Source organism: Phocoena sinus, chromosome 9, assembly GCF_008692025.1.
Source record: "Phocoena sinus isolate mPhoSin1 chromosome 9, mPhoSin1.pri, whole genome shotgun sequence".
In the NCBI taxonomy this organism is placed as follows: Eukaryota; Metazoa; Chordata; class Mammalia; order Artiodactyla; family Phocoenidae; genus Phocoena; species Phocoena sinus.
In genome coordinates, this window is record NC_045771.1 from 96,148,873 (window position 1) to 96,175,043 (window position 26,171).

At 42.0% G+C, this 26,171-nt stretch overlaps 1 protein-coding gene across 2 annotated transcripts in view; it reads right to left on the minus strand.

Annotated features, from left to right (window-relative positions):
- C9H7orf25 (chromosome 9 C7orf25 homolog) overlaps positions 1-26,171 on the minus strand; it is a 199,680-nt gene that overhangs the window by 63,747 nt on the left and 109,762 nt on the right. Inside the window, exon 4 of one of the 2 annotated variants that reach the window (XR_004351409.1) lies at positions 25,863-25,923. The gene's annotated coding sequence lies outside the window, so the exon portion shown is untranslated. Of the gene's footprint in view, positions 1-20,354; positions 25,924-26,171 lie in introns of those variants that run through there. The other variant, XR_004351408.1, reaches the window with a different exon arrangement.

Genomic DNA, 26,171 nt, shown 5'->3' on the forward strand with positions numbered 1-26,171 from the left:
AGCAGAGGGCAAATGATTGCAAACAAATTAGTGCCAATAACTATTTTAAAAGTTTATTCAATCTCTTCAATAACACAAAAGAATCTGGTTACTGTGTTACTATACGTGCCTATATAGTTTTCACACTGGCATAGAACTCTTGTCGTTTGCTGATGATTGGACTTTTCCCCCAAACACTTGCTCCTGTTTACACGGACTGCTCCCTGGGGAAGATAATTCCAGTAATGGTTTTCTTCCCAATTTGCCCTTTTCAGTCAGGGACCTAAACGTCTTCTATGAGTCTCTGAAGGCAACTCAAAATGAGGTTCTCAGAGATACCGAAAATCAGATGACTTCTTCAAGCTTCCCTCCAGTTCTGTGCCCAATGGGGAGATGGATCCACTCTCCATGGACTGAGGCCAGCCTCTCTGGGGAGGCTTAGAAGGTGTTATACTAACTCTGGTGCTTGGGAAGCAGCCACAGTAGCTCTGTGTCTTTGTTCCTTCCAGAAGCCAATTAACCCTTTGGTGGGAAATAAACTTTCTGACCTAACTGCAGCTTTTTATTTCCCAGTCTCCCCTTCAGCACCAGACGTAGGAAGCACAGGCACTTAGCATCAGGGTGGAAAATATGACTCAAAGTCGACACTTGCTCATTCCAGATGGCAACGTGTTACCTGAACGTAAAGCAAGCTGTAACAGGAAACCTGGTTTTCATTACAAGAGGAGTCTGTGTGTAGCTACGAAGAATCTGACCAGAAAGGAATCAACCAGTAATTCTACAGGTTCAAGAACCAAATGATCCCAGAGCAGAGAAGAAATATGAATTAGAGAGAGAACTAAGTCCTGGCAGTAATCCGTTAGGACTCTTCAATGGTGATGAAATCTCAGAACATTTATTATCTTACTTATGTCAGCGCTTCTTCCCGGGTGCCTGGGCTCATGGCCCCCTTGCTCATTGTGTACACCTGGAAAGCAGGTGAGCTTTGTCTCCAGCCCTCTCTTGGGTCCCTTTTTAATCTCTTCCTCTTTCCCCAGCCTCTCCCCCCACGAAACCATGTGCCCCAGTGACCTCCAGCAAACGGTGTATTTTTTCAGTGCCTGGTACTGTACCTGGGATGCTGTAGGCGCTCAAATATTTGAGGGATGTTGGAATGAGTGATTCTCCTTCCTTGCCTGCTACATAACTGTCCTAGTGCCTCTACTGGTCTCACTCCAGTGAGAACAAACCTGCACAGATCATTCCTCAATGAATAAAAGCTTAGTGTGTAACCAGGATCAATGATATTCACAGAGATGATACCATCACTCCAAAAAGGAAACTCCACTTGTGACAGCAAGAGTCTTGGGTATCCTAAAGCCCCCAGAAACAAAATGGATTAGGATCACTCCTATCTATTTCTGATGGATAGCCCTGATCTAGCCTATAGCACTTTCTTTCCCAAGATTTTAAATATTAGTGAATAACAAACTCTGAAAAATATTTGAAAGAAAAACCACATGATCACAGTTCACTGGAGGACTGGGCTTCCTTGCCTAAATGGTGAGATGGATGGCTTTATTTTACTTTTATATTAGACCTCAATCTGACTTCCACTCTACTGACGATCCTGTGCTGATTCACAGTGGTTTGGACTCCACTGGCCTCTTCCCCACCTACACAACTCCCTGGAGCAACCGAAACTCAGAAATAAGCCTCCATGCTTCCTTACATCTCCATGGAGGTGGCTGGGCAGGAGGTTGGCAGGGGTGGCCCCCAAAGATTCCATGCCTGGGTGTACCTACATGTTCCTCACATGTACCTCAGTAACTGTGAGCTTTGTTCCCCCCTGCCCCACATCCCCTCTGTGATTTCTGGAGAACCAAAGAACCTCAGCTAAATGCCTTTAGTTGGCCTCCAGGCTTTGGATATGCCTCTTCTCCACCTAAAACACTCTTCCTCGGGCTCATCATAGGAGTAATTCCTACTCATCCTTCAGATTCCAGTTGGCCTTTAGGACTGGGGCCTCATTATGACCTAACTTGGTACCTGGTCAATTCCTTTCTATAGCACCCAGTTATAACAATTTGCTGAGAGCCCGTGTCCCCACAAGACCATGGCCATGAGGACGAAGCTTGGTGCCAGGCTTTAGCAAGACACTTGGCAAGTACTTGTTGAACTAATGACAGAACTCACCCAACCTCCACACCTCGAGGTGAAGATGGCTATGTCCTACCAGGCTTTCTTTGATGCACAGTCATTGCTTTAAACTTGAATAGAAAATCCATAACCTGGAAAGGTAATCCAAGGAGAAGGAACAGTATGAAATCCTGGTAAAAACGTAGGCACATCACCATGGCTCAATGCCTAGCTTTGCCTCTTACCAGTTCTATGACCATAGAAAAATCCATATTCCTTCATCTGTCATATGGGGATAAGACTACTACAAAACTAATAGGGCCATGTTACAATTACGTGAACACAGCTAAGAAATATTAGGCTGCTATCATCATTCAAAAGCTCCCTTAGGGGCTTCCCTGGTGGCGCAGTGGTTGAGAGTCTGCCTGCCGATGCAGGGGATGCGGGTTCGTGCCCCGGTCCGGGAGGATCCCACATGTGGAGCGGCTGGGCCGCTGAGCCTGCGCGTCTGAAGCCTGTGCTCCACGATGGGAGAGGCCGCAACAGTGAGAGGCCCGCATAACGCAAAAAAAAAAAAAAAAAAGCTCCCTTAATCAAGGCTACTGCCCTGACAATGGGGCCGGTTCGCAATCCGCATGACAGCAGCCGTCAACTCGATTTCTCCTCTCATAATTCATGAGCTGGAAGCAAGACCAGTTTCTGAGGTCTGCTGTATTATGAAGGGACATGAGGTGCTAAATGGTTTAGAAAAGGTTTTGATCACACATTACTCTTGTTTTCTTCCCCCAACTCAAGTCTGGTAAACTTTGCCAAAACACTCTTGGCCATGGCTAAGAAGAAAGAAACCAAGTCAGTAACGGTTAAACTCAAACCAGAACTGGACTCACTGATTTGCCTGGCCTTGGTTGTAGAAGACACCTGGGGACAATGCAGACCCAGGGCAGCAAAGTCATAGAAACAGCAGCATTCAAGCTGGCTACCAGGACCCAATCTTCATTCTGCAAGCAGTGTCATGATATCCCCTGGGATAATTAAGCACCGCAGTGCTCTGCCTCTGTCAGCTGCATTGAAAAGACAGTTCTAGGGCAGCATTAGCTATCTAGAACCCAAGCAGCCATTGGCTCTTGGCACTGCAGCTGGAAACAGAAGTTAGCTCTAAGTCAAGCTATAAAAGCGGTGGTCTGTGGAATACGTATAGCTAAGCAGCTGCTGACATTGCAAAGTTCTACACAAAGTCTCCAGGTCAGTCTCAGATGTTACAACCAGGAGATCTCTTTATGGCATTCACTGGCAAGTTCAGCAAGGTTTCCTGAGGGGAATAGAAGATGCCAGGTTGAAACAGCTAAATGTTCCAAGCCTTTGAGCCCTCTTGTCCTTCATTTCATGTTTCATCAAAATACAGAGATGTGAGTGTGACGGGGCACAGAGAGAAGCAGAGACAGACAAAGTCCAGGAAAGCTTAGTTGAAGAAAGGGGATTCGCTGAAAGTTGTAAAAGGAGCCATTGGACCATTTGCAATGACAAGGATGGACCTAGAGATTGTCATACTAAATGAAGTAAGTCAGACACAGGAAGAAATATCATATGATATCGCTTATAAGTGGAACCTAAAAAAATGGGTACAAGTGAACTTACCTACAAAACAGAAATAGAGTCACAGATGTAGAAAACAAACTTATGGCTACCAGGGGAGTAAGGGGGGAGGAGGGATAAACTGGGGGATTGGGATTGACATATACACACTACTATATATAAAATGGGTAACTAATAAGGACCTACTGTATAGCACAGGGAACTCTACTCAATACTCTGTAATGGCCTACACGGGAAAACAATCTAAGAAAGAGTGGGTATGTGTATATGTAGAATTGATTCACTTTGCTGTACAACAGAAATTAGCACAACACTGTAAATCAACTATACTCCAATAAAAATTAAAACATAAAAAATAAAAGGAAGCATTGGAGCGCCACGGTGAGCAGCAAATGATTTATGTGGACCCAGCAATTGTTATTTAAAAAAAATTAGAAGTCTAGTAATTTTCCAGCTAACTTATCTTGGTCAGTCTAAAGACATGGAGGGATAATGAATCTGAGAAATCTCTTTTAATCCACAGTTCAACCTCCCCCATCATGCATTTTACCAAAGCTGCAGTGTTAGCATTGCCTCTCCTTCCGGCCTCCCCGCGTGGGGGGGTTTATGAGAAGTAAAAATGACTACAGGGCACACAGTAGAGGGGAAGAAGGGAATGGGGAGGAGGAACTGAGGCCCCAGATAATCTTTAAATTGTATAATCGGGTTCCAGAAATTTGACTTCATCTGCGTTAAGGAGTTTTACCAAGATAAATTTTATGATCAAAGAATGTTAGAGCTGGGAGAGACCTTTAAAAGGATCCTTAGAACCCTATCTATTTAAGGAGATAGATAAGGCCACATTTATCCCGGAAAAAGGGACTGATAAGAATGTTTCGGAAAATAAATTTGAGTTGGATAATAATTTATACAGCTGACAAGATGCTCAATATGTTTTTGCAGCAAGGGTTAGGAAAGTGCTAGGTTCAAGAAAGAAGGTATAATTTTTTGAAGAAACTCTGAAAGGCAACCCAGGAGTAGGCTAGATAATGTTCAGAGTTGTTCTTCATCACTGGAAAAGAATTAACATTTATTGAAAGCCCACTGTGCATTGTGCATTTTCACTTGCTTTATCCCCTTTCTTCTCCATCATCAACCCTTCTTCAAATCCTATATCCGGGGCACCTGACTGGTTGGTAGGGGGTAGATTGGGTCAGGGAAGACTTTCTGGGGAGAGTGGGCCCTATGTTGACTCTTGAATGAGGAGCAGTGGTCAGCCACGTGGCAGGAAGAAGAGGGGAGCCCTGCAGGCCAGGGCATGGAATCACTGTGGGCAAAGACACCAAAGCAAGAGGGAGTGTGGCCAGGTGAAGGGTCTGCAGGAGCCAGGGGATGGAGAAAGCAAATTAAGGAGCAGGCAAGAGCTAGATTGTAAAGGGTCGTGTAAGCCATGCGAAGATGCTTGACCTTCATCTTGAAGGACATGGAGAACCAATGAACTATTTAAAGGAGGAAGGATGAAAAGAGACATCATAATTTTTTGTCTCTAGAAAAATGATTCCTGCTCTAGTTTGAAGGACTGCAAGATTGGAGGCAGGGAGACCAGAGCAGGGTTTCCAGGAAAGAAGGGATAAAAGAAGTGAAGGATTTACTCTCTCTTTTCAATCAAGAACATTTCCAACGTGTGGGTGATAGTTTGGCCCTGTGATAATTAGAAAAAGATTGAAGAAGTTGAGTGGTAAATACACAGAGTACAGAAGAAATCAGAGAGAGAAGGATCATACAGCTTGTAGAAGAAAAAGAAGAAAAGACAAAGAAAAAGAATTTCCGAACAAGGGCTTCCCTGGTGGCGCAGTGGTTGAGAGTCCGCCTGCTGATGCAGGGGACACGGGTTCATGCCCCAGTCCGGAAAGATCCCACATGCTGCGGAGCGGCTGGGCCCGTGAGCCATGGCCGCTGAGCCTGCGCGTCCGGAGCCTGTGCTCCGCAATGGGAGAGGCCACAGCAGTGAGAGGCCCGTGTAACGAAAAAAAAAAAAAAAAAAAAAAAAAAAAAGACTGTCCGAACAAGATTCAGGGAATATAGGATTAAGTTAAATTGGGTCTAATAGGAACCATCGTTGCTTCAAACCACAACTGCTGTCCCCAGAGGAGCAACAGGATGACAAGTCACAAGCAAAGAACAACAGGACACTGTTTTGAAGGGTCACTATTTATTTTTATTTTTTCCCAGGCCAATTTTTATCTGAAGAGCTGTAATAGAAGTAGTTTCTGAATAAACAAGAGTTTTCTTTGGTAGTTGGCAACTTGACTAGAAAAGTGGAGGCCGATTTCATTCCTGACTTGTGTTGGGCAATCCAGAAATTCAACTGTGATTAGATAATGTACTATGTTTTTAACCAACATTTTTTCTGGTAAGACTAGGAAACTGGGTCTCAGAGAGGGTGAATGGCCGGCCTGAGGTCATATATCCAGTGAAGGGTGGGGCTGGGATTCAAACCCACACCAGCCTCATTTCAAAGCCTGAGCTCTTAACCACTGCACTGCCTTTGTTAAATGAAAACTCTGGTGATAATTTATATTCTCTAGATAAGTACTATGAAAGTATTTATCTGAAGACTCCATGAATAATTGTTTTAAATGTTGAAGGACCATGTCTGCTGAGTTGTTTCATGAGATAGCTATAAACATGGTTCTGATCCAAATAACGATGAAAATAGCATTTCTCTATTTTTTGCTACCCCTCACTCTACTACTGAGAAGTTTCAGCCATCTAGTGAAGCAGCCCTTTTAATTTTTTTTTTTTTTTTTTACTTCTTGGTGTATTTATTTGCAATCTTTTTTTTCTTATGAATTCTTTTCTTTAAAGCACAGTTGCAATAAATAACCGCAGCACTTTTAATTTTAATTACAGCCTTCTCTTCCTACTCAGCAGACACATATAAGTGACAGACAGAAGACTTTGAGGTAGCCCTCCCTTCCAACAATGATGCCTTGTTCTTGGACCATCTTGAGTACATGGGCTTCCCAAGAGTCTTACTCTTTGGTGGCCATCTGTCTCAATGGAAATGGAACCATGGCAGGTCCTGCCTTCACCCCCTCCAGAGGGGCCTGAGCATTTCCAAATTGGCTCGACATGGGTGTAGGTCGTCATACACCTACAGGCGGTAGTCAAGGTAGTCAATGGCTAGATGAGTTTGTTTTTAATAGACCTATTTCTAACCCACAAATAGATCCAGTTTTGAGAACATAATCAATGGTAATAGACCTTCATCCTTGGGAGTAGATTTAATTATCATAATGAAACAAGCATATTTTTCTGTATGACTCAAACTTACTCCAATGAGAAGGGAAGGAATTGGTACAGTCACTGGAATATGTGTATAGTGGCTCAATTTCTTTAATTCACGATATTTATCTAGATGTTTAGCTTTGTTTTAAAGTTGGTCCCTCTACTATTAGTCACTTCCAGGGCATCGTTCTACTTAGAACGTATGGTAGAATGGGGGAACAAAATTTGATGACCTTACTCAAGCTGGAATGACTGTTTACATTCGCAACAGCTGTTGGCATATGTTAAGTTTTACATTATTTCCTTCTCCCGGGACTCGTTCATTAATGGGGGTAAAGATTTGTCTTAAACATTTTTTTTTTTTTGGCAACTTCACTTAGGTAACTGCTGAACACTGAACTATTATATTGGCAGTTGGCCTGTGCAGGGGGTAGATCCTGACCAGTAACACTCTGCTTTAAATCTGCTTCTGTCCTAATCCCTAGAAGAGAAAAACTTAAGCCCAAAAAAATTTTTGGACGAATGCCACATATCTCTGCAACTATGAGTTGGATATGAAATAATTTAAAATGCAGTAAAGCTCAGTAATTTAGCACATAGGTTAGTGAAAATGCACATGTTTTGCCAAGAGGCTGCACACAGATGGAAAACCTATTTCTAGACCCCAATTCATTGGGTTCTAAATAAAAGTTCCCAGTTGACTTCACTCATTGTGGAGCCTATTTTTATTTGTAGTTTTTGTGTCAAAGCAGTTGGTAGCAACTCTAAAGCTCAGGGAAAAGTCTTAAGAATGATTCTTTGCTACCCACATTTATATCAGCAATCAGTGATGGGGAGAAAGCAGATAAAACAGTGAAATATAGACCTGTCAAGTGATTGCAAAAATTAGGAAACTACTCTTGAAAGAAAGAAATGGGTGATATATGGATGTCCCAATCGCTCATGTGTTGGATGTACCCCAGAAGTTATATATCTCTGTTGTCAGCAGCCACATGGAGGTAGATAAGGAGAGAGATTCCAGTCTCTTTCAGCTTTCTGTGTATCATTTTCATGTACAAATGTCTGCTTCAGTGTCAGAAGTTCTGTGCAGAGAAAAAGCATGTGGAAGAGAAAAAAGAACAGGGCAGCTGGGTCCTGAGTAGATAATGTTGTCACCTTTTCAATGAATTCCAGAGGAAAAAGCCTGAGTTGGGTATTTTCAGCATCTTGGATTTTCCAGGATTTTCCTAACCAGGAAATGCAGTGCTGGTCATGATGGAGAACTACAGTTGGCACTGTCTCTGTCTCCAGGGTCACTCTCTGTGCCCGCAGCACTCGGCAAGGCAGGAAGGGAGCTCTAACAAAGTAGAAGGAATCACTTTCGCTTCTGCTTTGAACCACGCATTTTGAACAAAATCTCTTTTACTTTATTTATTGTAAAATTGCCAAAGAAAAAGAAACTCTACTGACCGAACAAACAAAAACAAATAGTGAAAATACCAAAGAGGGTTACTCCGGAATGGTGGTAGGGGTGGGTTTATCAGTTAGTGCTACTTAAGAAAGTTTGTCGCTTTTCACTGTTTTCTGTTTTCTAGATTTTCTATGATAGCTTTATTGCTCTTAATCCATATATATTTATTTTTAAGTGGATTTTATTTATAAATCTGCATTTTAAATTCTGCCAGTGTTTCAATGCTGTGAGGTTCTTTCTGTTAAACTTAAATGGGGAATATTATATTCTAAAGCATTTACTCTGAGTCAAAAGGAAGATGAGCAAAACCAAGTTTATGATTTGAAGCTCCAAGGACATTTAAATAAATAAACATAATCATTGCATTGAAGATAATGAACCACCATCTGGCAAGAATCAACTTCTGAAATGGAGAAGCCTGGAGCCAAGTTAGTAGAGCAGGAGAGAAAATTCTTCCGGTCAGGAAAATTGTAAAGTTGTGGGTTCAGGTTCTGGTGGGGGTACTGCATTTGTGAATCTCTCCCTTGGCACCTGTAGTTAGCAAACCTATGTCTTTCCCTTGCTCTCTCACACAGGGAGTCACTTGGAAGTTCAGAGGTGAGCATGGGGCACTCTGCCCATCCGGAACCTCTAGAAATCAAAGGCTTCATCACCCATTCCCAAGGAAGTTAAAGTCATTGAAATGACGTAAGTGCTATGGGAGCTTATTCACAGTTAACAAGGTTTATCGTACACCTACTGTGCACCAGGTGTTGTGCTGGAAGCCCTCAGGTAATGTCCTTGGGAAGACTCTTGGCTTCTAGTATCAGGTTTTGGAGTCAGTTAAAAGATGTCTCTAGTGTAAGCCTTGGCAGAACTCCAAAGTTAAATTAAGCAAAATTGATAAGAGTTGGAGATTCATTTCTGTCTTGGCTGACACAACTCCTCAGCTTGGAAAGTTCTTCCTCGCTATGTCTCCTCCCCCATCCTGGCTCAGATAACCCTGATTGCCCCCAGCCCTTCCCTGGGCACTACAGCCCTGTACAGAGTAAGAACTGTGGAGTCCAAATTGTGGACCCAAAGGGAGTCACCACCAGACCTCAGAAGAGTCTCAGCTTTCAAACCTCCACACCTGGATTCTAGGCCCTCATCTTCCATTTATGTGACTGTGTTAGGTTCTCCAGATAAACAGAACAAATAGAGTATATATATATATATATATATATACACACACACACACACAAATATATATATACACGTTATAAATAGATAGATAATAGGTAGGAAGAAAGAAAGAGAGAAAGAAAGGGAGGGAGGGAGGGAGGGAGAAGGGAAGAAAGAAAGAAAAAGAAAGAAAGAAAGAAAGAAAGAAAAAGAAAAGGAGATGTGTCTTCTAGTTCTGTCTACAGAGAAGGCCTAAAAACAATGATACTCCAGTAACAATGAGCACATCTAGAACCCATATCTTGGTTACTAAATACCATTCTCTACTAAAAGGAATCAAAACTCCTTGAAGAAATGGCTGATTCCAGAGAAAGTATACAATGAGCCTGAAACATCTTTTTGTACCAGAACATAGTAAAGTACTCAAAGAATAACAGACATCTCAAAAGGGCACAGGAAGGGCACAGATGGGAAGCAACTCGAAGGGACTCTTAATGGCCAAGTCAGGACCACTTTGAGCAGCACAATGAATAACACTAGTTATTGATTATAGCACACTGAATAAAATAGGCATTTACGATTCCATCGTGATATAAACAACAAAGATTACATTTAAGCCAATATCAGCATAATAAGAAGAAGCCGCTGAATGAGAAGAGTCATGAGAATTCCGGACATCGGAAACCACTAGCGTAAGGGTTCCTTGGTCAAGATGACCTTGGCATGTTTGAGAAACAGAGAAGGCCAGTGTGGCTGAAGTGTTCGTAGTGGGCACAGGAAGAGTTGTAATGAGATAGAGACATAGAAAGAGAGCGAAAAAGAGAAAGATGATTACAGTCAAGAAATTGGCTCACATGATCACGGAAGATGGGAAGTCTCAAGATCTGCAGCTGTTGGGAAGATGCCAATCATGCTCTTCCAGTCTGAGTCCAGTCCTGAGAACCAGGAGAGCCGATGGTATAAGTTTCATATGAGTCTGAGTCTCAAGACAGGGTAAGACCAATGTCCCAACTCAAAGAAAGTCAGGCAGAGAGAGAGAAAATTCTCTTCCACTCAGCCTTTCTGTTCAATTCAGGCCTTCAACAGATTAGATGAGGCTCACGCATCTACCCATTGAGGAGGGCTATCTGCTTTATTCAGGTGACTAATTCAAATATTAATCTCATCCAGAAACACCCTCACGGACACACCCAAAATAATGTTTAGCCAAAAATCTGGGCACCCTGTGGCCCCGTCAAGTCGACACATTTCTATGTGACTTTGAGCAAAGTTGTTTCATCTCGGAGACCCTCAAGTACTACATTTCCCCACTGGGCTATAGGTTTAAATTACAAGCAAAATCCTTGGCACATTTCTGTCCAGTGGGAAGGGCTTGACAGTCAACAGGTATCAATCATATCCACCACAGTTATGATACCCTCGGAACTTTGTGTTAAACCCCAGAACACTAGTGCTTTAAATACATTATATCATTTAATCCTCACATCTAACTTACGAAGTGTTTTTACCCCCATTTTACAGTTAAGCAAATGGAGGCTCAGTGAATTGTACCTTGTCCCACGGTCACTCTTAGTCCATAAAGCTAATATTTGGACCAGACGTTCTATTCCTAGAGCTAGCTCTTGGCTCTTAGGCTACACTGGATTTCCTGTATAAGTCATGTAAATTACGTAAAAGTTAATGAGCTCGCCATTATTACTTATTTTAATTGCTAGCATTGCAATAGCAGTATTGTCTATTATTTTTATTAGAAATACAAAATATTTCATCAGTGTTGTGTGTTAAATAGGTTTTTATAAGGTAGCCTGGAGACCAAATTGCCATTTATAATACTGTTTCTGAAAATGTGTTCTGAATTTTAAACACCCAAACTAAAAATAAGTGTTGAGTGGTAACGTGTTTCCAAGTTGGGGGCTATCTACTGAAATTAGCAATGCTGGGTAATGTTGATTCTGGGTTCTTTAACCAAAGAAGGGCTTTTGTGTTTGTTTGGTTTTTACTTTTTAAAGACAGTGATAAGAAAGGCCACACCAAGTTCTCTCAGAGTTAGTTATCCCTATCGTTGAAAAGGCTGGTCATAGGACATACAGTCAAAAGCACTCACTCCAAACCCTCACCCCAGTCTGTTGACACCCCAAGTGTATGCAAGCTCCCGAGGAGGGGAAACTAACAGAGAGTTATAAGCGCAAGATTAGACGTGCAGGAGACCTTCACCCCCAACTTCCACACATGCTCACGCACCCATGCGCGGGTCTCCTCCTGCCCACGGGGGCTCCCACTTGCCCTGCCCACTTAGTGCAGCATCTCAAGAACTGGGACTCTGGAAACAGAAGGGACTGAGTTTGACTCCCAAGTTAGTAATTAACTAACTGTGCAACCTTGGCCAACTAATTATTTAACATCTCCAAACCTCACATTTGTTCATCTGTAAAATAAGGCTAATAGTAACTATGTGTGGAATTGTTCTGGGGATTAAATAAGAATATTTATATTAAATTTTATATTAAATATATATATCTATATTTTGGTATATAACCATTACTACTCACTATTCTTATCTTTTCTGTTGTAACTTATGGGCAGTTTGAAGCGAGACATCCTACAAATAAAAGGAATAGAGGGACTTCCCTGGCGGTCCAGTGGTTAGGAATCTGTGTTTCCACGGCAAGGGGCACAAGTTCAATCCCTGGTCGGAGATCTAAGATCCTGCATGCCGTGTGGTGTGGCCCAAAAGATACATAAATAAATAAATAAATAAATAAATAAAAGCAGTAGAGAGGGTGGATTGTCACCAAAGCCCTGACTAGGGAAAGTTGGAGAAGAGGCGGAGGAGAGAGGAGACAGGAAGGGGATTCCCATACGTTTGCTCATGAAAAATCAAGGCTCAGCCAAAAGTGGGATTCCCATTAGTGAGGATTTCCAGATTCAGCTTTCATTTATAATTTCTGCCCTGAGGATGTGCTGATGGGAAACAGAAATAGCTTTATTCCACCTGGGTTTTACGCAAAGTGTTTATTAGCTGCTGCAGGCACTGGGCTCTTGGGTGCTGAGCACCAACAGCCCGGGCCCAGGTGGGGAGACCAGGTAGGTCACTGTGTCATTCCCGTCTCGCTCCTTCTTCATCTATGTCAATCTTGGAGAAAGGCTTTTAGTGCTAGAACTCATCCTACACTCACTTTCTGAAAAATTAATTCAAATTTATTAGCTAATATCTTTAACTGCCCCAAAGAGTGTTAAAAATACACCACTGTTTTAAAATACAGTTTAAAAACCACATGGTAATAGCATAACCGAAGGATCCATAAATTAGGAAAGAGCCATACATTCTCTGGAGCAAACTGAAAACTCTGGTCTATAAGACACCTCAATCAGATCAGGAATTCTTGCGTATCCTCAGTTCATCCAAAAATACAATTGAAGAAAGTAGAAATACAAGTAATGGAGATCTTTTAGCACCTGGTCGTTCTGCTGATGACCTGTCAAAAATATAGCCTGTATTAAGTCAGTCAACAGCAAAACCTTCTGTTGTATTTTGTTCAGTTGATTTGTGTTTAGGTCATATTTCCATGCTTTTTTTCATCCTTGTAAAATATACCATATTTGGAGAAATAAAAAAATCAGTAAGATGAAGGAATAATATCCAATTTTATTTTTCATTTCCTTTAACCTACTGTAACTCTGGTATTTGAGTTGGAAGCCCTCTTCTTTTTTTAACATGCTACATCATGTTTCTATAACATGGTTGTGCTAATGTTAAAGTATTGAAAACTTTTTTTTTTTTTTTTTGTGGTACGCGGGCCTCTTACTGTTGTGGCCTCTCCCGTTGCGGAGCACAGGCTCCAGACGCGCAGGCTCAGCGGCCATGGCTCACGGGCCCTGCCGCTCCGCGGCATGTGGGATCTTCCCGGACCGGGGCACGAACCCGTGTCCCCTGCATCGGCAGGCGGACTCTCAACCACTGCACCACCAGGGAAGCCCAAAAGTATTGAAAACTTTTGAAACTAAGGGAATTAATCTAAGAGATGTTAAATTACTTCAGAAAGTCACCAGCCTATTTAGTGACAGTGTCAGGGTTCAGCCTCAAGTCCTTTGACACCAAAATCCACACTTATTTCCAGTATGTATTGGTGGTCAGGTATTTCCAATGTATGTTGATATTGAAAAACAAGTATTAGATCAATGTTTTAGTTGGTGTTAGTCAGAACATTATCTTGGTAAATCAAAATATGCTAAGGATTATTTTGATCTTACTGATATAATGATTTTCAAGTGGATTGAGGCATGATTTCTATTTGTGCAGGATGACTCCAGAGCTAAAACAGATGTTCTCATAAAGCTTCTTTGGTAGATGGGTACAGTAACTCCAAACTGGGACCACTGATTTCATATTTAAAGGTTAATTGGATTCCACTAAGCAAAATATGTAGATAAATGATTTGTACAAGGGATAGGAAGAGTGTGTAAACAAGTCAGTTTCACTCCCTGCTCACAAAAGACCTGCCATGGTCCCGCTGTAACAGCCAAGGCCACAGTCTGTAGTAAGGAAGGAGCCCAAAGTGGTTGTATGAGCTGGGTGCCATCCACTGTACCACGAGGCTCCATCTGTCCTAACTGCTGGGCAACGTCAAAAGGCCTATCCTCAAGCAGACCATGATGGGGCTTGGCCAAAAAATACACCAGTTAGATTGCCTCTTAGGGGAGCTTAAAAATGAGACTGAGTTATCCACTTACAGTCTAAACAGAAGATAAAATGATGGGGAGAAGGCAAACTGCGGGGACCCCAAATAAGTTCAAGTTTTGAATAAACTCAGGATGTTAGTAGACAGCCACTGTGAGACAGCAACAATAGTAAACAATAACAGTGTTTATAAAATGCCAGGCTCTGTTTAAAGGATTTCATACCTATTGAATCGTTTAATTTAGCAACAGGCCCATGAAGAACGTATTGACCCAGCAATTCCTCAACAGTGAGATAAGTGACTCATGGTGTCATCAGACAGCAACCACAGAAAGCCATATAAGAAGGCGACAGGGAAGCCTGGTCCCTCCAGCCACCTCGCCACCACAAGGACCCTCCAGATCTCTGCTCTGCATGTCCTGGCTCAAATACGTCTCTCCTCCTTTCCCCCTGAGATTCCGTTCCCTTGATGTCATCTCTACCCCTAAATAGAATTCCATGAGGCAGCATGAGCGAGTTTCTATTCTGTGCAGCCCCCAAATCTGTAATGACACTGTGATATACTCTGATATGCCATGTTATATCGTGATATATTGTGACATGTGTGATATAGTGTGATTACATCATATGCTGTGACATATGTGATATACTGTGATGTACTGTGATACACTATGATATACTGTGATAGATGTAATATACTGTGATGTGCTGTGATATAGTGCCAGGGCATGTTCCGAGGTGGTGGACCAGTTTTCACTCGCACCAGCAGGGATCCTGAATCTTGTTGATCCCACATACTCTTCAACCCTCAGTCAAATTCCTTGATTTTTGCCAATAAAATAGGTGCAAAGTGGTATCTCATTCTGGTCTTGATTTTAATTTGCGTGGTTACTAATGAGGTGGAATTATTTCTGCATATGTTTATTGGCCATCTGTGTTTTCTACAAAGCACTTCCTTGTGCATTTTGCACATCTTCTATTGGATTGTCTGTTCATTGTTTCAGAAATGTTTAATATAGATTAAAAATTACAGGTAAAGCTGATGCTCTCTTGTCACATTCCTTCTTCCCTCCTTAAAGGAAATCACTCTATCATTAATCAGTACTTATCTTTCTCAGGCGTTTTTTTTGATTTACCACATATTTCTGTTTTATAATAGGGCTATTTTGTTATTTTTTTTTTTTTTTTTTTTTTTTTGCGGTACGTGGGCCTCTCACTGTTGTGGCCTCTCCCGTTGCGGAGCACAGGCCCCGGACGCGCAGGCCCAGCAGCCACGGCTCACGGGCCCAGCCGCTCCGCCGCATGTGGGATCTTCCCGGACCGGGGCACGAACCCGTGTCCCCTGCATCGGCAGGCGGACTCTCAACCACTGCGCCACCAGGGAAGCCCTATTTTGTTATTTTTAAAATTTTAGAAAAATGGTATTCTATTTATCAATCTTTGTAAAACTTACTTTAGTCTCTCAATATTATGTGTATGAGATTTATCCACATTGACAGCTGAAGCTTTCCTTTTGTCTTCCAACTGGTTATAGTATTCCACTGTGTAAACATATGAAAATTTATGTATGTCTGTTCCCACTGAGGAACTTTTAAGTTTTATCCAGCTCATTTACAATGTGCACATGTGCAAAAGTTTCTCCAGAGTGTGTACCTAAAAGTGGAAGGGGTAAAGCACATCTTCACATTTATATAGTCATCAAACATATAACTGTACCAAATTTCACTAGCAGTGTATGACAACCCTTTTTTCTCCATATTTTTTCTAACAATTAGCATATTTAGTAGACTTTTTTCCTCCAAACTGATGTGAGTTTGTAACTTAATGTGCATTTTCATTACCACCTTAGTGTGTTTGATCATTTTCTCATATGTTTGGATTCTTCTACCAAAAATCTCTTGTTTATCCTTTCCCCATTCCATTTGTCTATTGAGTTTATTTTTCTTATTGATTTGTATACTATTTATTATACTATTCACTATTCACTATATTTGATCCATTGTATAGTATTGATATTTACCTGTTTTGGGTAAGTTTTTTTTTTCTTTTTTTTAAGGAATTCCTTAATTTTTATTATTTATTTATTTATTTTTGGCTGTGTTGGGTCTTCGTTTCTGTGCAAGGGCTTTCTTTAGTTGCGGCAAGTGGGGGCCCCGCTTCATCACGGTGCGCGGGCCTCTAACTATCGCGGCCTCTCTTGTTGCGGAGCACAGGCTCCAGACGCGCAGGCTCAGTAGTTGTGGCTCACGGGTCTAGCTGCTCCGCGGCATGTGGGATCTTCCCAGACCAGGGCTCGAACCCGTGTCCCCTGCATCGGCAGGTGGACTCTCAACCACTGCGCCACCAGGGAAGCCCCTTGGGTAAGTTTTGAAAATATTTTCTCCTAATCTGTAGCATGACTCTTGTTTCCTTCCTTTCTTCCTTTTTTAAAAAATTTTTACACAAAAGTTTGTAATTTAATACAGTTGCATTAATATGCTTTCCTTTTTTCTATCTTTGTCTGAGGTGCACTGCCTATGCTGATACCATAAAGATATTCTCCTTATCTTTTTTCCGAAGCATTATCCAGTTCCCGCCATCATCTTTAAGTCCACGTTCACCCTGGAATTGATTTGGAGGCACTGTATGAGATAGAGAGCTGATTCTGTTTTATTTTTTTACAGACGGATAACCAGTTCTGCCCGCGTCCTTTATTAAACAGCTCATCTATCCCCACCATTTTGTAAGGCCAGCTCTGTCATAGGTCAGTTTTCCAGGCACATGTGAGTCAATTTGTTGACTCGGTGAAGTCGGCTTCTGAATCCTGCACCAATACCATGCTGCCCAAGGTGCTGTGGCTTCTAATACCTTGTATCCCAGAGGACAAAACTCCCCTTCTGATGTCCTTCTTCAAAAGCTTTGCTTTGGCCATTTGTGGCCCTTTTTACTTTCTAAGTGTCTTTCAGATTCAGCTTGTCAAATTCTATGAAATCCTCTTTAGGTTTTAAATAAAACTGTAGTGAGTTGCATTGAAATTGCTTTTATTAACATTATTTATGGCCGGGTCTTATTTTTTCTACCGTATTTTCTCTTTACCTGAATTTGAGTTTATTTTAAATATTTCTTATTATATGTCTCTTTATGAAGTCCTATAAATCCTTTGGAATGGGGCAGGGTGTAATTACACAAAATGTGTAAATAAGTGCTTGTCTGTCTCCTGTGTGTAAGCAAAGTACCACGGAGATACAATATTTTTGACAGATTTAAGATCTTGTGCATCTCTGAACATAAATTCCCATTGTACAGTAGGCTAGATATAAAAATCAGTCCATGTACAATGTGTACGAAAAGGTGGACTAAACGTACACTAAACCCCTCAAATGGAAAGGGCTTCTCTGAGTTGGGATGCGGGGATAATTAAACCAAGTCACCAATATCCGTTTATTTTCCTAAATACTCAATACTGAAAATGTAGACGCATTTTGATTTCTCATTAACTAAATTCTTATTATCCTGCATTTTCATATAAAACATGAGCACAGGCACGGAGTTTCTCAGCCCACTGGTAGAATTTTTTACTTTCTCCATTCTCCTCACTGTAACTTCAAGCTAAATTCACATAACATGCACCCTCTGTGACCTCTGTTCAAAATAGCTTCACTTTCCTTTGTATTAAATGTGCTTCACCTCCTTTGTGATACTAACAGCAGTCATTACCTCTAAGAGTTGTACTCAGCACCAAGATAATGCCCCATGGGCTGGAGATTTCAGAGCACCTTTCACCTCATTTTTACTCTGTCTCTGAGAAGCACGAAAATAGGTCCCGTTTCATCGATGGTGAAGTTTAGGTACCAGAAATCAAAGGACTTAGTCCATCTCCACCATTAAAACCCTAAGGAGTTAAAAGGATGCACATACTTGGCAGTCATCTGATTAGTATAATCCGTGTGGACAGCACACCAATAGGGCTCAGAATGACGCAGCTGAGTTTGTGAATCAAACCACCTCTGTGATTGCCAAGTTCTGTTTTTTTGGTATGTCTTGGGCCCAGCTGGTTTTGGGACCACTAGGCTTCTGGTCCCAGGCTCTGTCTTATGACTCGCTCATTTCCCAGCCTTTCCCAAAAAGGGTGCTGGAGAATATAGGCTTTAAGGGATGTTGATAGATATTAAATACAATGAGATTCCTTAGTCAAACAGGTTTGAAAACATAAACAAACTTTATTGCAGAGTTTATATGTCACTCAATCTTCAAAAGGAGTAGAATACAGTAGGTTACACATCCTCACATTTTTTTTTTTTCGGTACGCGGGCCTCTCACTGTTGTGGCCTCTCCTGTTGCGGATCGCAGGCTCCGGACGTACAGGCCCAGTGGCCATGGCTCACGGGCCCAGCCGCTCCGCGGCATGTGGGATCTTCCCGGACCGGGGCACGAACTCGTGTCCCCTGCATCGGCAGGCGGACTCTCAACCACTGCGCCACCAGGGAAGCCCCCATCCTCACATTTTTTGATCATAGCATTCTTTTTATTACACAGCAGAAGTCATGTAGATAGTGTTACACAAAACTAACTCTTGGGACCATCACTCGTTGTATTTCAAACAAATAAGTTATTTGAGAACCTTTTATTTCCTGAATGATATGGAAGATCTGCTACCAACGCCCGCTTGGATGGTATAATACTTACAAAAACCCTTGTACATTTTACTTAATATTAAAATACCCGGTTTAGAAACAGCAGGTCCTTTCCTCCTGACTGGGGACATTTGAGAAGGTTGGGACCTCCTCAAATTCCAGCTACTTCAGTACAGAAGACCAGACTTCAGCTTGCAGGCAGTCAGCCTGTTGCTCGTCAAGTGGCAAGAAACTTGAATCAGAACCTTCTCCGCACCCTGACCCTTTCAGACCATCTCCCAACTTCTTGCCTTCAACTTACTGGCAAAGCGTACACTTCCTTGAACCATCACAGCTGATATCCTCAGACATTACTAGGAAGACACTCCGCCCAAGGTAAAGGATGGGAGGACGCATACAGTGCAACTGCAGTTGCCTCTTCTGGGGATCTGAACCAATATACACATATGAGTTGTCCATTCTGTCCCAGGATCACCTGATCCTCCAACCTAAAGTTTCTTCTGAAGGAGGAACAGGATAAATGGTAATGTTTCAGTCCCCAAGCCCACAGTTTAAGGTGCCATTGACTGTGCTTCCCTGTACCAGGATATTTCTGCGAACCCTTGGAAAGTTCCAAGCCAAAATCGCCAACTCAGGGACTTCTTCTGAATGACAGAGTGCAAAGGTCATTCTGCCTGGAAGAGTGTCTAAGTGTGAGTCACCTTCCTGGGTGACAGCAAGTAACTGGATAGTGTCGTGGAATGACCAGATTCGAATTCTGGATCTATCTCCCACTAGCTGTATAGACTTTGGCAAGTTACTTCAAATCCCTGAGATTCAGTTATCTTATATTAAAATAGTGAGTAATACTCCTTCGTGGGATTGCTGAAATTATTAAATAAGGTGATATATTTAAAGCATCTAGCACAGTGCCTGACACAGGGTCAGAGCTCAATCATCTGCCTAAAAAGTTCAGATCTTCTTCATCCTGATTAAATATTCATAAGCTCTATTACCTTAGCTATTAAAATATATTTGTGTGTGTGTATATATATATATATATATATATATATATATTTTTTTTTTTTTTTTTTTTTTTTTTTGCGGTACACAGGCTTCTCACTGCTGTGGCCTCTCCCGTTGCGGAGCACAGGCTCCAGACGCGCTGGCTCAGCAGCCATGGCTCATGGGCCCAGCCGCTCTGCGGCATGTGGGATCTTCCCGGACCGGGGCACGAACCCGTATCCCCTGCATCGGCAGGTGGACTCTCAACCACTGTGCCACCAGAGAAGCCCTATTTGTGTATATTTTATTTATATAAATAAATATTATTATATATTATTATAATTTAAATATTATAAATATTAAATATTTATATTATAAATATTTATGTATATTTATAATATTTATAAATATTATAAGGAATATAAAATATACCTGATAATATTTATTATATTATATATTATTATATGTATTTATTATATATACTATAAATATTTTTATATGTATATATTTAGTTCTTCCACCACGACTGACTTCAACTAAGTGAAAAAGAAGTAAGGATCATATAGAGGATAAAACTATCAAAATTGACAGCGTGAATCAAAAGTTGAGACCTTGTTTTCAAACTGCCAAACCACCTGGTGGTTTACTAACAAAGAGACAAGTGAATCTATTGAATTCCATTTTTTTTTTTTTAACCGACCTAGAAATAATACATGACATTCTCTTTCCACAGCTGTGTGCCATCCACAGTGCAAACATGGTGAATGTATTGGACCAAACAAGCATCATCCTGGATGTGCTGGAAGAACCTCAGTCAAGGTAGGGAAACAGTGTGACACCATCACAGTCCCGGCTATTCCTGTCCTATATAAATTATTTCCTATTTTATTATGGGGTTGGCCAAAAAGTTTGTTTGGGTTTTTCGGTAAATACTGGCCAACCAATATTTTTATTTTTTATTGAGATATGATCGATATAACACTGTATAAGTGTTAGGTGAACAATGTGTTGATTTGATCCATTTATATACTGCAACATGACTGTCACCATACCATTAGTTAAAACCTCTACGGTGTCACATAAGTATCATTTCATTTTTGTGGTGAGAACATTTAAGATCTAGTCTCTTAGCAGCTCTGAAGTATGCAATACGGTACTGTTGACTAAAATCACTATGCTGTACTTCAGATCTCCAGAACTTATCCATCCTCTAGTCGCAAGTTTGTGAACCTACTGCATCTTGTCTCTTTGCCTCAAAATGAGAGATGCTAGTAAACAGTGAATGCTTCAAAGTCATACAGAGAAGGAGAGGATCAAAGACAAGACACAAAGTCTCCCACAGGGAGGATGACTGGTTCTGACAAAGGTGAGGGAGCTGTCCTTTAAAAGCATGGATCTGGGGAGGTGGGATGAAGATGGCAGAATAGGACGATGCTGAACTCAACTCCCCTCATGAACACACGAATGTAGCCTCGTGTGGTCCTGGATGTAGACATCTAGCACGAAGGTGAGGACTGGATGTGGAAGGTGGGTACCACTGCACAGACTCAGAGATGTTCTGGTGATTGGGTGCCTAGGGTCCCTTTGGAAAAAGAAGAGGGACTCAATTTCTGGAAGCTGGTAGGGATCCTCACGTTGGAAGAATGAGTATATGTTAAGAGCTGAGTAGTGAGACAAGATCCAAAAAGCCAAAGTGGAGGTTCAAATAAGTCACCAAAGACAGGTATTAAAGCCGGGACCATGAGATCAAGAATCTGAAAGCCAAGGAGATGAGGACAAGAGCCATGAGGTGTGCTGAGACATCCCCCAGGTTTTCTAACTGGAACATTGTTTGAAAACGTCCATCTTGACCACCAGCTTCATCTTCCAGATGAAGAAACTAGAGCCAGAGTGATAACGGACTTGCCAAGTAATTACAGCGGCAGACCATGTGCCAGGCTTCAGTGGATCGCTCCTTTCTCTTGTATTCATCAGTCAGCAGAATCATACATTCCCTGGAGAGACAGGCCTGCAGCCCTAAAAACCAGATGCTTCAGAGAAAGCAGATTGTGTCTGTCTGTTGCCTCAACTCTGCTCCAAACTTACTATGGGATCTTTCATATATCTCAGTCACTGGCTGACAGGCTGTCCAGGCCTCTGGTGAACATCTGATTAATCTGAAGATATTTTGGCCTACATCCCAAATAGTTTTTCCCTTAAGATTTTTATCATCCTTAGGTAAGTTTGAAAGTTTGCTAAGCTTGCAAATTTCTTTTACCTTCCCAACTGTGAGCAGGTAACTGAAGGATAGGCATCCATTTCACTGCAGACTTTCATGAAGCTGCCCAGGCCTTACACACAAGGTTTGTAGTCTGGGAGTCACTGATGGGAAACTGACAGACAGCAAGAGGGACAAAGGACAAAATCTGGTTCACAGATGACCATCTAGCTCCACCTTTCCTTGCTTCTGTTACTTATCAACTACCCATTCCATGGTCTTCAAGATGTGAGACCTGTCTTCCTCTCTAAGACATGGTCTAAAAGCACGCCAGGGATATCAATAGTCAGCATAATAGCCATCCAAAACCCCATCCTCACTTCTATTGGCTTCGGCTACCTACTTCCCTGCTCTCTCCAGGGACCATGCCATCACTGGGAACAACTCCACCTGTGAAAGTTTAAACTCCAATCTTCATGTCTCTGACCCACATCCTTCTGTTCCTTGATGCTTCCCATAATTACAGCCTCTTGGTCATAATTTCTCACCTGTTAGGTCCACACCCCAGGGCTAGTCCCCTGGATCCTCTCCCCAGATCCTCAACATCTTTGATCCCCTGCTCTTCCACCATATACCAAACCATCTGAAATCTTCCAAGGAGCTTTTCTTAATCCACCTGCTCTTCCAGCTGGGCTACTGAGGGGCTGGAAACAGCCCCATCTATGCTCTCCATCTTCTGCTGAATCCCAAGGTCCATCACCGGCTTATTTACCTGTCCTTCTGCATTTCTTTTCCCGTCCCCTTTCTCTTCAGCAACTGATCTACTAATCCCCTCAAACACCCTTCAACCCATTTCATCAAGACAGAGTTATTGAGAGATAGTGGCTCCAAATTTCTATTTCTCACTTACAAATACTTATGGCAATCTTTTAATCCTCTTCAAAAGATGGGTGTCTCTCTTCTTCCTCTTTCTCAATAATTGTCCTTTTATATTCCTTCTTAGTCCCATTTAATCCCATTGTGTGAAGGCTGTTGCTACAATTATACTCTCTCATAGCTTCAACCTCTTCATCACTGATGGTAATTTCCTCACACCCTACAATTATCTCCCATCTAACACAAAATCAAAGCTGAAGTGCATTCTTTATTTTCTTTCACTTAAGAAATATTGACTGGGAGCCTACTAGGTGTCATCCACTATGACAGGTGCAAGAAAACTTACTGGAAAACAAGGCAGACATGACCCCCCCCCCCACTTCATGGAGCTTAGGGTCTAGTGAACGAGACAGATGGCATATAATGACAACCATTAAAAGAACTATAAAAGAGAAGCACAGGCTGCCACGGGAGCTTGTATCAGGGGAGATCTCCTGGGCCCAGGGTGGAGAGGTTTCTCTCTGAGAGGATAGGTTTGGGTAAGCCAGGATCTGGCGTGGGTGTCAGCCTGCCCACCACATAGCTGGTCATTTCTTAATCTTGGTCACCACCCCTTCCTCACCCCTTATTTGGACCTCTTTTCAGAATACTCTGTATCTCTACATCCTTGACTCCCTTGACCCCTCAGCTCATGGTCATGTGGCTTCTGTTTCAGCTCTGCTTCCAGATCTGCTCTAACCATCATGACCTCCTGGCTCTAAACACAAAGAACACTTCCCAGTCTGTGTTAAATGGAAATTCACTAAGATTTCTCAAAAAAGAGACTTGTGTATATTCTCTTCAGTAACTGTGTACCTTGTGAGGGTGAACAGGACTAACATCTCTTTGTTACATGAAATTAGGACTGGAATGTAGGATATAACCACCAGCACAGGAGGTGTTTTTTAGATCAAAAGTTAACAGTAGGTTAAACAGTACTTAATTTAAAAACCTCAATGGAATAAATAGACTAGGATCTAGAAAAACACAAATCATCAACATTGACTCAAAGAAACAAAAGCTTGACCTAAAAAAATGAAATCACCAAAGAATTGCCTTTAATGGTTTTACATATTTTTTTTCCCCAAATGTCAAGGGGTGTATAGTCCCTGTGTTACAGACTACAGAACCTACCTCTCCATTCTATGGAAGGAGCCACTAGCTCTATTTGGCTGTTGAGGACTTGAAATGGGGCTCATCTGAATTGAGATGATCTATACATGTAAGTACACACAGATTCCAAAGACTTAGGATGGAGAAAAGAATGTAAAATATCTCAATAATTTTTATACTGATTTCATGTTGAAATGATACTAGTCTTTTATTGGGGGGTTAAACATATCATTAAAATTAATTTTACGTTTCCTTTTACTTTTTAAATGTGGTTACTAGAGAACGTAAAGTTACATATGCGGTTTGCATTATATTTTGATTGGACAATGCTGGTCTGGTAACCAACAGGGCACATGACAAATCACCGTGGATAACTACCATGAACGTAAACGCAATACTGAAAACAGTATTAGTGACACCTGACATTTACTGCGATTTTACTGTGTACCGGTACTTTGTTAAATATTTTACACAAACGATCTCACCTCTGGTCTCAGAACAACCCCACAGGGCAGGTAGGTAACTGCTACATCTTTTAAAAGCATTACTGTGACCTTACCCAGGTGACATGGCCGGCGTGGGACAGAGCACGTACTCTCCACCTTGACGCCCAGCCTCACCTTCATCCACCAGATGAGAATTAGGAAGGAACATGTACAGTGTCATTCTCTTTAAGACGTAAGATTTCTTAAGCTCTCTGCTGCTGAACTTCAGGCCAGTTTTCTCATGTTCTGGGGTCAGTTCCTGGCCGTGGCCAGGGAAGAGGCTGGGTAATGCATCACCAGCTATTCAGACATGTAACCCAGGCTGAAGAGAGATGCAGGCCGGCCCACACTCAGGCTGCTGGGCCTTTGACCATTTGGAATTTATTTGCATTTCCTCTGTCCTCCTAGACAGGAACAGGCCTTTTCAAATGGGCTTAGCTCTCCAAATCCACTCAAAATGTCACAAAATTAAATGAATGATTTCTTAGACACCATGGGGAGTAGAAACCCAATAGCAAAACACTAATGGTTTCCTTTGCAGGAAGCCCCTTTGAGGATAAAAGAATTCATCTAAGAGTCAGACCCCTTCCTGGCTGGTGTGTCCGTCTGTCAGATGACAAGCCGTGGGGAGTCAATAGCACCCTCACCCCACTCCATCTGTGATCCCAGAGAACAAGAGAAGAGCAGGCCAAAGGGAAGCAAATCCCGATCCTGTGATTTCAATTACAGGGAGGTGAAAAATTATTTGATATCTGAGCTTGCTAAAGGTGCCCATTCCTTCTGCTCCAAAGATCTTTCCTGCTAAACTGAACAAAAGAGGAGAAAGAAGTTTCGATGCACATTGAGGGGAAGGGGTAGTGGAAAGAAAGCCAGCACAGCAGGCAGAGAGTTGATGACAATGCAGACAAAAGAAAGAACTTCTTAAGATTCTTTCTAAGAAACAGAATTCACACGGCACCGGTTCTTTTATTAGAACATTTCTTGCCCTCTCCCTTGCTCTGTATCTCTCACCCCAAGAATCAGATTTGGGTTTTTGCACCCAGGTTGATAGCACAGATTTGATTGTTACTCTCAAAGATAACGTCACCTGAGCCTGTGTCTCGGCAGCGCCAGCTAACTTGTGGCAGCCCCTGGCAGGCATCCACCTTGGTTTTCCTGGAAACAAAATCCAGCAGGGCTTTTGGCAACGTCTCTTTTTATACCTCAATGAAGAGACAAGTCTCCTATGAATTGCAGCCCTTGCTGGGAGAGACTTCTCACTGGGCCGAGGCAGCAGGTATAGTATTCTGACTGTGGAGTCCCAAGAGCCAGCATTCACACCTACCTTGACTTCCAGGTGTGATGGAGCTCAGTTATCTCAGCTCTCTGAGCCACAGTTTCCTCACCTGGCAAATGAAGGAAAACGAAATTGATCTGTAGGGTTGTGTGAGGCTAAAATACATATCAATTCCTGGGCTCACAGTAGTACTTTGTATCTCCAGAAACCAGCTCTCTTCCATGTAAAGAAAGAATCATCCTAAATTAGGCTTTTTGAAGTTAAAAATCCCTTGTTCTGGGCTTCCCTGGTGGCGCAGTGGTTGAGAGTCCACCAGCCGATGCAGGGGATGCGGGTTCGTGCCCCGGTCCAGGAAGA